At 42.7% G+C, this 15,257-nt stretch overlaps 1 long non-coding RNA gene across 2 annotated transcripts in view; it reads right to left on the reverse strand.

The window, feature by feature from the left end:
- Positions 1-5,789, reverse strand: part of LOC111097752 — a 170,859-nt gene extending 165,070 nt beyond the window's left edge. The window contains exon 1 of one of the 2 annotated variants that reach the window (XR_005365231.1): positions 5,688-5,789. This is a non-coding gene — a long non-coding RNA (uncharacterized LOC111097752). The remainder of the gene's footprint in view (positions 1-5,687) is intronic. The other variant, XR_005365230.1, reaches the window with a different exon arrangement.
- Between the last annotated feature and the right edge of the window lie 9,468 nt (positions 5,790-15,257).

Raw genomic sequence — 15,257 nt, forward strand, 5'->3', positions numbered from 1 at the left:
AATGAATTACAGGAAATGTACCCTTGATGCTGACAACATCTATTTAGCGCATCTACGGAGTCCATCTTGGACAAATTACAAACATGGGACCCGCAATTTTACAATAGAACTTTTCTTTGACCTTTCAAGAGCCTATTTACTAAAAAGGCTCATAGATTTTGATATCACACTTATCTGTTTGGGCTGCTCAAGGAAGATATCATAGACTGGGTGGCTTACAAACAAGAGAAATTTCTTTCTCATAGTTCTATAAGCTGAAAGTATAAAATTCAAGGTGCTGACAGATTCACCATGGCAGAGAGCCCATTTCCTGATTCACATATGGCCATATTCTCACTGTGTTCTCACATGTCTGGACTGTTCTCCTGACTTTTATAATGGTACTAATTCCCTGGGACTCAGCTCTCATGACCTTATCACTTCCCAAAGACATCCAGCCCCTATTACCATCACACTGGAGGTTAGGTTACAACATAAGCCTTTGGCAGGGAGGGGGTGCAGGTGGTGTGTGGCATGAAGAGTCTAGATCAAGTCTGAAACTTTTCAGTCCATCACTTAAATTGGGAAGAGACCATCAATGTAAGGACAAGTAGGGGCAAGGCAGAAGCACAGGTGAAAGGTAAGGAAACTGTTAAATTAAGTAAGATCTATCACCTGGCCCAGTTGCAGAGCTGGTCTAGCGGCCAACTTCGGAACACTAGTGCTAGGGAGCAAATCTGCTCACTGGAAATGTGCTACAATTGGATGGCCTGGGCAGCCAGGCCTGAACCCTGATAGCCACGCTAAAGGTCTCTGCCTTGCAACCTTGGAAATGGGAGCAATAGTGTAGCCTTGGACCAGTCTGGTCACATCTCCTTTTGTGGAGCAAGAGGGTCAGGCTGGAAGACCTCTCCTTCCTTACCAGCTTCCATATTCAACAAGGCACAAAGAGAGGCAGGAAAGTGGAAATAATGATAGAAAGATGGTACCAGTGTGTTTTTCTGACTTCCATTATTTAAGAAAAATATGTATTAATACCTCAAGATCTAATGTAGCCCACAGCAGAGGACAAACCAAATTTAAAGCACCAATGGGGCCTTGATCCAAAAGTCACAGAAAAGCCATTTTGGACCTGAGCCCCAGACTGAGCCATCCACCAAGAAATTTAAGAGGATGGCTCCAAGCGCAGAGCTGCTTTTAAACCAGTACCACTACTCCAAACAGCAAAATAATTCCATGTGACTGTTCCCTCTGTAGTGAAGCATTATAGTTGTAAACCTGCCAGCACCCTGGCATTTAGACGGCAAGGTCACTAGCCTGTTAAATAGACTCTGTAGTCTTGTTGAAAATAAGGCAAGCCACAGGAGTTGGTGTGTAGTTGAAGCACCTAGGGTCAGGTTTGAGGGTCACTCTCCTCTGACACTTTCCTGCTGAGCTAAAGACAGTTATGTTCAAAGGTTTGGAGGATTTTCTTCTTTTATTCTTAGTTTAAGGAGTTAAATGGACTAAAAAAAAATTGACTCTCCTTATAAGAATTTTTCTGAGGACAAAAATAATAGATATTGCTCAAGTGAGTCAAGACAGTTTTCAAACATAAGCATGCATCAGAATCACCTGAAGAGCTTTTTAGAAGAGATTACTGGGCCCCACCTCCAGAGTTTCTAACTCAATAGGACTAGGATGAATCCCAAGAATGTCCATACTGATGCTACTGATCTGGGGAATCACACTTTGAGAACGATTGTTGTAAATAACTTCCTTGCCTCAGCCTGGATAAACTGTATTCTGAGCAGCCAACAACGATAGTTAGCATTTGTTGAGGACTCACTGTGTGCTGGACACTAAGCGCTAAGTGATTTACTGACATGAATCCTTTTATCCTAATACTAGCCTTTGAGATGTTGTTTGGTATTTCTCCTATTTCACAAATAAGGAAGGAGACTCAAGAGGATTATGAAGAGAATGGCCAATAAAAATGCAAAGACCTATGGTGATCTCTGGAAACAGAAAAATAAGATACTGAATAGTTCTGGATTGGACATCTGAAAATTCCCAGCTGAACAAATAGGAGATGAAAGAGATGTAGGAAAACTGCAGTCCGTGTAAGAAATTACCAGATTTTCAGAGGCAGCAAGGTCAACAGATTCAAACCCCCGAAAGCCATCATCATCTGTAACTGCACTCCCAGCACATAAGACAGGGGTCGCAACCCCTACATCCATTGTGACAATGTAGGTGGTGGTGGGATGGTTATTGCTGCCATTGTTAGTATTAAGATCAGAATCAGACACCATGATGTCCTGATGATACCATTTCCCTTGAAGCCTTCTTAAGATTTGAAGGTTTTGTTTTACTTCTTTTATTCCTCAGACTCCATATTCCTTGGAGCCTAGAGTTAGAGTACACATTGATACTAAGTAATGCATGGACTTGACAAAATCCAAGTTCTTTCTCCGTGTAAAATCCAACCTCATGATCAAGAGCATCAAATATTCAGTAACCCAGAATCCTTGCATTTACCCACTCATGTCCCAGGGCCTGAGAGTCCTCCAGGGATCCTCCACATTCATGAAGTGGACAAGGGAAGGTAGAGAATGGAGCATTACACATGAAGACTTTTATGAAACCAGCTTGGAAGTACTGAGCCCACTTCCATCCTCATGCCCTTCACCAGAACTGTGTTGCATGACTACACATCATTACACAGAAGGCTAAGACACATAGTTTGTGCACCTATTTAGGCATTGGTGCACATTTAGGTAGTGTTCTCCATAGCAAATCCCCTTCCAGACCGTTTGTATTCCTTCTTTCTTGACAGAAATCCTTACTTTAGATTTTCCCACATTCCTACACATTTCCCAAGAACTCTCCTTCATTGACTAATGAATTTTGCACCTATCTATGGTCTTCTTTCAACTTCTATACCATTCTTGATACCTTCAGTATGTCTATGGAGGAGCCATTCAATACCTCTGCCTCTCTGTTCTTTGGCCTCCTCACTTCTAGTAGGCTTTTTTTTTTTTTTTTAAGATTTTGTTTTTTCATGAGAGACTGAGATACAGAGAGACAGAAAGAGAGAGAGAGGCAGAGAGAGAAGCAGGCTCTATGCAGGGAGCTTGACAGAGGACTCGATCTCAGGTCTCCAGGATCAGGCCCTGGGCTGAAAGCGGCGCTAAACCACTGAGCCACCCGGGCTGCCTCTAGTAGGCTTTTCTATCACACCTCTCCTCTCTAATCCCGTGACAACAGCTAAACTACTTCCAATAAGTGTCTGACTCACTCACCACCCTCTCCTACCCTTCTAGCATACTAACCTGACTCTTCCCATTTCAAGAATACAGACTTGATTTAAAAAAAAAAAAAAAAATCACCAATCCGCTGATATCAACACTGTTAGCCACTCTCATCCCCCGCTACCTCCCCACTCTCTTGGCTACCCAGCTTAGAGTCTAAATAATCACACTCTTAAAAAAAGATCTTATTATCTTTTTTCCTTTAGGCCCACCCATTCTGCTCCATTCATTGTGATCACTTGCAAAGACTCCAAATCAGGCTGAACCTACATCAGCTGCCAATCCCTGTTTGCTCAATTAGCTAAGCTTGATCTTCAAATATTCCAAGTTCTCCCTCTCCCAGAAAAAAAAAAAAAAATGATTACATTTCCTTAACCCATTCAAGTTGGGCTAAGCTACAGGTTAGCAAACTACAGCTCACAGGAGCCAAGTACAGTTCAGTCCCTGCTTATATAAAGTTTTATTGAAACAAAGCCACATTCATTAGTTAACAAAGTGTGTGTGGCTGCTTCAATGCCCCAACAGCAGAGTGGAGGGAGTTGTGACAGAAGCCATATGTTCCACAAAGTGTAATTTACTATCTGGACCTTTATAAAGAAAAAAAAAAAAAAAGCCAATAAAAAACCCCCACCAGCTCCTTATTTGGATTCTTGTGTTCAGTGTCACCTGAGTTTTGGCCATAAAAAGGGTCATGCATTTTGAAAAGTTTATTAGAATTTTTTAAATGCTTGAATTAAAGCAATAATATTCAGTTGTCCATAAAAACAGACAGAGCCCCTGATACCACAATGTAATATGACTGATTTAAGTGTGTACACAGGCCAATTTTTTTTTTAAATGGGACTTTAAAATCAGCATCCCATCGAACTTACAGGTCTGCAATGAGGAGGGTGGGCAGGTATTGCTGGCTCTGTTTTAGGAGAAGAGAACAGAGGCATGGAGACTCAAGGACACCCCAAACAGCTTCACCTGGGCTGAGACAAAAACCCCAGTTTCTGGCTCCTAGCCAGCCCATGCAGTCTCATTCGGCATTGCTGCCTCTCCCAGAGAAAAGGTGCCTGCCCTCATGCAGATGCTAGGTCCTCCGTCAGCAGTCAGCGTTGTCACCCTCACTACAGGTCTCTGTACCCAGGAAAAGCAGATTCCCAGCAGAGGCCAGCATATCACCTTCTGGCTCACTGCCCAGAGCCTGGGACAAATGTCTACACACAACAGGGTGGCATCATCAGCACACTAGGCTCCTAGTTAGTTTTCTGTACAGGAAGGTCAAGGTCGTGGTAAAGTGGTGGGGGCAGGGGCAGGGTGGCAGATTATGGCCTTCTCTGAATAGAGCTCCTAGGAACTGGGAGAAGGAGGATAAACTGCTGGCAGTTTGTCTCCCTTGCTGCCCTCTTGTCACACATTTTCATACACACTTTCCTCCGAAGTAGGAGAAAAGCTCAATTTCTGTTGTTTATGGCTCATCTAGTACAACTTCAGACTAATTGCTTTGGGGGCACCTGGGCGGCTCCCTCAGTCAAGCATCATTGGATCCTTCATTTTGGCTCAGGTCATAATCTCAGGGTTGTGAGATGGAGCCCCTCATCTGGCTCCACACTGGGCATGGACCCTGCTTAAGATTCTGCCCTTCTTCCTCTGCCCCTTCCCCCACTCACATGCTCACTCTCTTAAAAAGAAAAAGAAAAAAAAAAGGAGAAAAAGACTTCTTAATGCTTTGAAAGTGAACAGAAGTGGGATTGTAACTGTGTGTAATAGCTCTTATGTTGGGAGATGAAAAAATGACATTGTATGACTTCCACGGAAGGTCATTTACCCTCAGCTAAATCTGGCCTCACAGCCAGCCAACCAAACCTCCACGATCACCCACCAGACCTCTTGCCTTCTGGAATGAGCAGTGCTCACAGCTCCTCCCAGGTCCACGACCCAGAGGGACTCATCCGGCCTAATGTGATGCTCCACATCTTTTAGCTCACTGGTCCAAATCCAGTGTTCATGCTCATCGCATGCATTTGAGACACTCCAGGGAGAGTCTCTGCCTGTGTAAATCAATAAGCAGCTAAGTCTTAACCCCATGTCACTTTCCCATCATGACAAATGCACACTGTGAGCACAGCTCCCCACCAGCCAGCTGCAGGCCTCCCAGATTGTCTCCCTCTGCAGACTTGGTCCGGCAAGGTCCAAACCCTTCATCACCAACACCAACCTACCCCTCAGCGCATCATGGAGATAATCAACTTATCTAGAAAAGGATTCCCCAACCCTGGGCTAGATCAGCCCTCCAACGTGTTCCCAAAACAACTGGAGGAGGAACTAAATATTTCCTAGGAAAAGTTCCTGTTAGCAAATTTGAATAGATTTGCAGTAAACCCTGCTTCAAACTAAAGTCATAATAAACTAATTATGTGACCACAGTACCTAAATTCTTCTCTTATCGTGTCCTTCCATCCAAACTACCCAGGTGTGTAAGTTCTTTGAAAGCAGGAATGGGTCTTATTTTAGTATTATCTCCAGTCCCCAGCACAAGCACCAACATTTAAGGGAGCCTCAGTACTGACTTAATTAGTACTGTTACATCACAGAAGCTCTGGAGTGTGTATTGCCTTTATGCAATTGGTTTTATGCAATTGCAGCTGAATGTTATATGCTCTATGACCAAAATGCAGTATTAGATAATGCAGATTTTACCTAAATCGATCATCCTGCCCAAAGTCCTATTTACAATAATACTTGCATCCTAACTCAAAGGCTCTTAGCAGTAGCTATCATACTTAAAATATTCCACAAAGAAATGCATTGACAACTTTTCAGTTTTGCAGTATGTGTGGCTTTTTTCTTCCTTTTTTCTTTTTTTTTTTTTTTTCTTTTTTTGAATACAGGACATAGCTGAAAATAGAGCCCTTTTTATACTGGAGAACTGGATTTTTAACTCGCCTAGACTGGCTGTCCAGTCATGCTATCAGCAATTCTAATTATTTTTCTCGTGTGGACACTAGGAGGACCGAGTCACCACAGGCTTGAGTGTGGCCAGCCCAGGTCACAAAGCAGCTCCCAAGCCAGTCTGCAAATAGAACAAAATTCTCACTGGTGGTGGGGTGGAAGGTTTCCATACTGAAAGGCACTCTATTTCTGAGATGTTCTGTGGAGATAGTATTGCTGGGACACTTCCTTTGTCCTTGAAGTGAATTTTTTCCAGAAGTAACAGCACTGCTGAGTTACATGAAAAACCTGATGTGTCACTATCACTAATATTTATCTATCTTATAAATGAACATTATGATTAAAGCTACAGATTAAAACATTAGTAACAATGCATAAATGAGACCCAGAGGACGACACACTAGCTAGACAGCCTTACATTTGTGTTTTCCATGCCTTCATTTTTTTTAATTATTTATTCATTCATGAGAGACACAGAGAGGGAGACACAGGCAGAGACACAGGCAGAGGGAGAAGCAGGCCCCATCCAGGAGGCTCGATGCGGGACTCGATCCCAGGACTCCAGGACCACGCCCTGGGCCAAAGGCAGGCGCTAAACTGCTGAGCCACCCAGGGATCCCCATTTCTTCTTTTTCAATAAGATTCCAAATCCCTCTAAGCATAGGAACTTTAAAATAAATCAAAGAAAAAGAAAAAAAAAAAGAATTACTGCATACATTTTCACATCCTTCCTAAGAGACAGGACAATGTTTAAGTCTGACTGGTTTTTATTACGTTATTCCTGGTCTACTTTAATAGGAAGGCTTTCAGTATGATCAAATTCAAAAAGCTACATTGTACCTTTTCTCGTCCTATCTTTGCTCATCCCTTTAATGACTAGGAGTTAGAAAACATGCCAGAAAAGCACTCTTTATAGGATTAGAGTGTTACTTGCTACTCCAAGTAGTTAACGGGTTCTTTCAGTGAAACTGGCCATTTCTAATTCTGTTGATGCTCCCAGAAAACTATCATCCAGGACAGAAAGTCACCTGTTTTATCATTACACTAAGTATTCCTGTGATGCTCTAAGGTCAAAGAAAAATCTAGAATGGAATATATTTCTGGAAATATATTCAACTCTTGCAAGCACACGTTACATACATTATAGATAGAACTACTTCTGGGTCATGTCTCTGGCGATAAATTAGTGGCTTCTTGTGCATAAGCACGTGTGTCGAAAGCAAGCTAGTACAATGACCTCTGTGGAACTTTTAATCAAATCTTGCACAGAAGCAAGGCTCCAGAGGTGATCTTTTTTTCTTGTCAAAGAACAGAGGCAGTTCTGTTTCAATTAGGACCTCAGAAATCAGAAAACTCTGGTAGAAAACCACATAATCAAAAAAAAAACAAAAAAAAAAAAGAAATTTTAAGGCCTTTGCCAATTCCAAAAAAAAAAAAAAAAAAAGGAAGTTGGTAATTAAAGATTAAAAATATCCTGAAATCTTAATGTGGCAGTATAAACAGGCCTCATGATACCATGGCAACATTCTCTCTTCTCTAATAAAATTGATTAATTAGCCTGTGAGCTTGCAAAACGTTAGAGCAAAAGGATGGAGACTGTCTCTCTCCACAGCTAACGCCTTACCTCACCTCCTTCTTCCTGAGCTTGTCAGTCGGGAACACTAGAGGTCGATCTGTGGAAAAAATCTCCAACCACAGCTCTGTTTTAAATGCATGAGGAATGCGGAGGCTTCGCAAGCATGCAATTCCGAATCAGCTCCGAAGATGCAGAGATGAGTGTCTCCAATACATAAAGCTCAAAGGGAAAAACCCCATTTGACTGGGACACCGGCGGAAGGAGAGAATTGGGGAAGTAGTTTTGCAAATTGAACCCGCTAGAAGCAGATACATTTCTGTGTGTCCACGTGTACGATATACCTGGGAAGGAGAGAGAGCATTTCCACAACTCATACATGCAAATTGCATGTGATAGCCCCATCTCATAGGTTTATGTGGAGATAATAGATGTAAATATATTAGCACATTTTTACATACAGTATAAATCTCTCGTTATTAAGCAGAGGAACAAAAATCCAACACTAGACATTCCTGCTCCTTCAGGGCAAAGGAGGTCCTATTCTTTTTTAGAAGCAGAAGTTAAGGGCTGTCTTTGCTATTAAACCAAATCTAGTAAAAGTGAATAGAGTCAGATTGCTGGCCACCTTATTTTAGTAGTTCTGTCCCACTAACTAAAAAAAAAAAAAAAAAAAAAAAAACCCTCCAGGGGTACCTGGTTGGCTCATTCAGTTGAGCAACCAACTCTTGGTTTTGGCTCAGGTCATGATTTCACAGGTTGTGGGATCAAGCCCCAGAACTGGGTTCTGTGCTCAGCAAGAATCAGGTGGAGATTCCCTCTCCCTTTCTGCCTCCCTCTGCCCCTCCACCTGTTCCTGTTTGCTCTCTCTTTCTCCCTCAAAAATAAGTAAATCTTTTTTAAAAATTAAAACTAAAAAAAAAAAATTTTAAGACCATTCACACATACACACACACCCCTCTCTATTCTCCGGAGGCCAGAAATTCCTACCATTATACCAGTTGCTCAACACCAGACTACCAGCATTTTTTTAACCAGACTATTTGTTGTTGGAGGCGTTCTGTGCATTGAAGGAGGTGTAGCAGCATCCTACAATGGCCTCTACCATAAAATGCCAACAGCATCCCTGTCTTGACAACCAAAATTATCTCCAGACATTGCCAGTGTCTCTGGGTTTGTGGAGGGAGTAGAGTGGGGGAGAAGGCGAAATCCCCTTCTGCTGACAACCACATTAGAATAATCCACAAGTAAGAAAGAAAAAAATAGAGAACCACCTCTTGCAGAAATCAACAAAGACCACCCAGATGAGGACAGAGGCTATGTATTCAGAACTTGCTCTAGCAAAAGAGTCAGCCACCATCACATATGACTAGCAGAGGTTCCAAGGCAGGTAAGAGAGTGGAAATGTCTCACAGTGGGGAGGGAAAAAGGAAAGTCTTCGTGTTGGTCTTGTTCAAGATTACTGGTAAAGCGAAGCTGCAGGCAGGGGGCATTTTCATGATTAGCTTGCGAAGCATATTTGACTTCCTCGGTTGGTCCTGACTTGAAAAGGAGAGCAAAAACTAGGAAAGCTGGGGACCACTGACTGAGTCAGTTCTCACCATCAAGCCACCGAGTACCCACCACAGTACCTGGTGGCATTAGTATTCACTTCCTTTTGCTGCTGTAACAGATTACTACAAATTTACAGGCTCACAGTAGCACACTTGTATCATCTAACACTTTTGTAGATTAGACTCGTATCCTAGTGGGCTGCAAACAAGGTGTCAGCAAGCCTGTGTTCAAGGGGAGTCTCAAGGGGAGAATCTATTTTCTTACCTTTACCTGCTCTGGAGGCAGCTCATATTCCTGCACCGACAGGCCCCTTCCTCCGTCTTCAGAATCAGAAATATTACTTCTCTTTGCATAAGCTTCAGTGCGCATATCTCCCTCTGCCTCTCGTTTAATGCTCTCTTCTGATTTTAAGTACCATGTGAGTATACTGGGCCCACCTGGATAACCCAGAGTTCTCTCCCCATTGTAAGGTCAGCTCTTTAGCAACCTTCATTTATTGATTTCTTAAATAATAAATTAATTACAAATAACTCCATCCAAAACCTCAATTCCCCTTCCTCAGTTTGCATAATGCATTCGTAGGTTCCAGGGATTGGGACATGGACATCTTTGGGGGCCATTATTCTTCCAACCACAGCATTCAATTAGCAAAGTGAGATCTCCCAAGCAGTGGCAGCAGCATCACCTGGGAAACTATTAGAAATGCAGATTCTGGGGCCCTGCTCGAGACCCACTAATCCAGAACCTCTGTGGGTGGGTCCCTGCAACCCGTATTTTAACAAGCGCTCCAGGTGGTCCTGAAGCTCACTCAAGTTTGAGAAACACTGGTCTACACTGTACACCCTCTTTCCTCACTCTGAAAGTATGTGCTTGGTACACGAGGCCCTAGGACACCACAATAAATTTTTAGAAATACACGACTTACCAAAATAGTATTTTCAAAATATGAATTCTAATTATATTACCCCTTTACTATAATTCCTCAGTGTATCACCTCCCAGTTCTCCAGGGACAAAGTCCAAATGCCTCAGAGTGACATAAATGCCATTTGTCACCTCACCTTGGCACGTTTCTCCAAACCCTCTCTCTCTTTCTCTCCCCCTCCCCTCACCAAGCGAGTCAGCTGCAGCTCTGGGCTTGTTCTTGTCTTTGATGCTTCACCGTGCTGTTCCCTTCCCCTGGAAAGTTCAGTCTCTTTTCCTGGCGAACTCTGGCTCTTTCTTTATACAGTAACCTTCCTCAAGAAATTGCCCTGACCTCCACAGGAAGCTGAGGGTTGTATCTCTGTGGCCACAGCCCCTACTAGAAACCTCCCCACAGTACTTTCATGGAATGTCTTTTACATGCCTCTCCCCAGATTCTGGTGCAGTCATATGTCGGGACATGATAACCCAGATCAAAGCAGAAGGCCTGAAATATAGGAAATTCTTTGTGAATGGTTAAGTAAATGAACAAATGATAACATTTAATGAAACATTATTCCAGCCAAACACTGTTGATATCCTAAGAAGCAATTACCATCAGTTATATTTGTACAGAAAAAGATTTCTGGAAGATATATTAATATTCAAGTGATACTAAGGAATAATCACCTTATTCAATGAGAATAAATTCCTCAAGGGCATAGAAATATTATTAAAATCCTCCTCTGACATTCCCCACCTATTTGCACATCCTACTATTTACCCTTAAATAACCATCTAGAATCTAATTGAAACATGTGAAACAACTAACTGGCTACGGGTCAGTTTGGCAAAGGGGTTCCACAGCTCTCCCATACTCATGCATTCCACACAAGCAACCCTAACTTGGCCTAATGGGGTGTGGAAGCGAGAGGTCCTCAAATGCTGTCGAAGGAACACCCATCCTGAACACCAAGAACTACCCCTCGCTATTCCACGGCAGAGGCCCTGATGATTCCATAAGCTTCCTATCACGGGAGGGTGTAGATAGGGGGTAGGGGAGGTTGTACAGTGGAAAGTAACTGTCGGATTTTTAAGTCAGGCCTCTAAAGTCATATTTTTTGGATTGTGGATGGCAACTAATTAGCGAGGCATTTAATAATTTATTGAGACTGCAGCTTGCATTGTTTTTCATGAAACGAAGTATTTTCATTGAGTATAAAAGAATACACGAGACAAATACCACAGAAAGGGTTCAGTATTGTCTGGGGAATCTTCAGTTGCAGTGTGAATCACACCCAGATATATGAACGGTTGTGACATAAAATATTTTTCTGACTCTAACTCAGTGTCAGTACAGTTTGAAGAACACTGCTCAGGGATGCTGGAATGATGCTGAACAGCATGGACATGGACATAGACCACCCCTTATCACCTCAGCTGGAAACAACTCTCTCCTGAAATGCTTGCCTACTTTTGCATAGTGTAACTGGCTCTCAGCACACATGATTTTCATAATTCAATTTAATTTCACCTATGTGTCCAAATCTCGCTCTCGGTCAGACTGCAGGTTTTGTGTGAACCAGAATAGACGGCAGTTTTCATTCTACTTCACAGTTTCCTGCCAGCCTGGCCCACAGTCTGACACACAAAGTATGGTTCTTAATGATTACTGGTTGGTTGGCTGAATCTTACAAACCATCAACTTTATGAAGACAATCAGGTGAAATGTTTAGACAAAGAAAGAAAAAAGAAGGACCTCTCAAGAACAGTCCAGATGTCAGGTGTTCCTATGAAAATGACAATTGAAGAGTAGTCCAAAGAAATGCATTAGGCCACCAAGAGTAAGAGCCACGGATGGAGACTGGACCTAGTGTTGGTAAGAAAAACAGAAACCAAGAAAATCTGTTTTTAGCCTACTTAGAAATCCATGCTCTTCCCCAACCATCAAAATTCAGTGAGAAATTGCAGTGGATGCAGTCAGCTCCTATTTATTATCAGCGTTTCGCAGCAGCAAGCATTAATAATACATCTTGTATTTATAAAGCTTTTGTTTTCCAGCGTCTCTGAAATGTATTGAGCCAACAAGATTTGAGAATATCTGTGAGATCTGGCCTTTGTTCATAAAAGAAGAATTTCACAGAGAGAGAAGAAAATCAAAATATGAACCTATTTAAATATTCAGCACCCACGTACAATTGTTCAATTATGCTGCTTCCTTGTGACAGATCTAACATGAGGCATTACCATGAAACCAGAAGAAATGCCACATAGAAAACCATAAAACGAGAAGAACCACCAAAATAAGGCCTTGGTATGGACAGAGCTTTCTGCCTCGATGCATAATTTATATTGCCTGTAAAGCCAACACCTGGGAACTGCTAATTTAATTAGTTTGTATTGAACATTTAATTGTAGTAAGCCAAGGTTTCAGACTAGTTTGACAGCTGTTTTCATTACTTCTAATTAATCTATGATGTTCAGCTCTCTTTCCTACCTTGCTTAGACTTTAAAGCTCACTTAGGTTTGCTTCATCTGAGGAATAAGTTCCACTAAATGACATCATGTTGATGTTATAGTCCCTTTATTTTCCCTAATTCTAGCAATTTAGGTGATGATAGGAGACTGTCGCCTGCTTGAAGACACTCCATCTGTCTGCAATGGTCTCACTGATCCTACCTAAGGAACAACCAAGTGGGCCCAGCATTTTCCCTACAAAGTTTTCCCTGGCAACCACAACCTTCAAAAAGGCATTCATTCATTTATTCGCCATTTGGTACACATTTGCTAAGACACTAATGCCAGGCACTGCAGAGGGCAATGGAGGGAGAGTCAAATCAGACCCAGTAGAGAATATTCCACCTCCATAGAGAATACAGACAGGGAAACCAACATTAAAAATTCAGAGGCAGCCTGGATGGCTCAGTGGTTTAAGCACCTGCCTTCCGCCCAGGGCATGATCCTGGAGTCCAGGGATCGAGTTCCACATTGGGCTCCGTGCATGGAGCCTGCTTCTCCCTCTGCCTCTCTCTCTCTCTCTCTCTCTCTCTCTCTCTCTCTCTGTATGTGTGTGTCTATCATGAATAAATAAATAAAATCTTTTAAAAAATATATCAGACAGGCCCAACCTTAACCATCTGCAGGCCTGGGCCAAGAGCACAGATAGAGGCCCTCATACCATATATCTGAACGTCTACATGGTATAAATCAAGCTAGCAAACAGTCAAATAAAACATGCTCTCTCAATAAATACAACTTCAAAATGACCCAGCAGACAGGTTCAAATTTAGAACTGCAGAACAGGAAAGTCATAGGCCCCAGCCTGTGGCTCACTGCCCTTCTCTTCCTGCCCCACATTATATGGACACCTTCACATATACAAGCTTCATCCACAGCCCCCACAAACAACAGTCCCTTGATGGACTCCCACATGGGTTCTGGAAACAGACTCAAGCAGAGTGTTTTAGAAAGCCTCCGTATAAAGCATGTTGAAGGATGGGAGCACACTAGGGCATTATAGGGAGGGGACAGAGCAGCCCACTGAAAACTGTTTGCACTTTGTAAATATTCGTGTACATGCACCCCACCTGGAGCACAGGTTAGAACATAGATTTCCAGGACCTTGCTCCAGAGGTGAGGCTGCAGTAAGTCTGAGGTGATGCCCAAGAATTGTATTTCTAATAATGCCTGTAAGATGCTGATGTTGCCTACGATGGTTAGTTTTATGTGTGACTTTGACTGGTCTGTGGGATGCCCAGATATCGGGCTAACCATTATTTCTAGGTATGTTTGTGAGGGTGTTACCAGGAGATATTAGCATTTGAATGGTTGGACTGGCTAAAGCTAAAGGCCCCTCCCAGTGCGAGTAGGTCTCATCCAACCCATTGAGCACCCAAATAGAGCAAAGGGTGGAGGAAATTGCATTACTTACTTTTACCTAAGAGAAGCTAGCAAGGTAGAGGGAGCCAAAGAGAGAGAAAGTTAAAACAAAGGCATTTGTTTGGAGGAGGGCAAGAGTGTGACCTATGATGATGGATGGAGGAACTGAAGAATGGATCCTGAAGTGCAGTGAAGAGTGAGAAGAGGAAAACAAGGCAGAGGGAAGAGGCATTCACAGGGGGACATTTTTAAGGCTATTAGCTCGGGATGCCTGGGTGGCTCAGCAGTTGACCATCTGCCTTTAGCTCAGGGCCTGATCCTGGAGTCCTGGGATCGAGTCCACATCAGGCTCCCTGCATAGAGCCTGCTTCTCCCTCTCCCAGTGTCTCTGCCTCTGTGTGTGTGTGTGTGTGTGTGTGTGTGTGTGTGTGTGTGTGATGAATAAATAAATAAAATTAATTAAGGCTATTGGCTCCATGCAAGAGTCTGAGGGAAAGGCAAAGCAGGCTTGAGGAGAAACATGTGGTCCGTAACTAATGCCTGCAGACTTTATTTTGTCATTACTGTCATCCCTCAAGATGAAATCTCCGTTCATAGTTTGAACATCTAAGTAATCTTTATTTCACTATCCACATATCTGCGTCCTGGCTCCTCAATAGCCTGAGTCATTTGCAAGCAAGAACTGTGTGGGTGGGTTTCATAGAGCGGGTATTCATTATTTGTGGATCTGGTTCCAAACAAAATGACTGAAGTGTCAATACACCATGCAGGAGAGCTTACTAGCCATGAAAATGTGAAGTTACTTCTCACTGGTGCTGAACAGAACAAACCACACACTATGTCCCTTACGGAGGTGCTCAGAAAATATTCATATTTATGTATTTTTTTAAGATTTTATTTATTTATTCATGAGAGACAGAGAGAGAGAGAGAGAGAGAGTCAGAGACACAGGCAGAGGGAGAAGCAGACTCCATGCAGGGAGCCTGACGTGGGACTCGATCCAGGGTCTCCAGGATCACACCCTGGGCTGAAGGCGGCACTAAATTGCTAAGCCACCCAGGCTGCCCGAAAATATTCATATTTATAGAACCCTGCTTGATAGGCACAGACAACAGAATGGATTTCTAATTGGACAGAGAT

This window comes from Canis lupus, chromosome 10, assembly GCF_011100685.1.
Source record: "Canis lupus familiaris isolate Mischka breed German Shepherd chromosome 10, alternate assembly UU_Cfam_GSD_1.0, whole genome shotgun sequence".
Taxonomy (NCBI): Eukaryota; Metazoa; Chordata; class Mammalia; order Carnivora; family Canidae; genus Canis; species Canis lupus.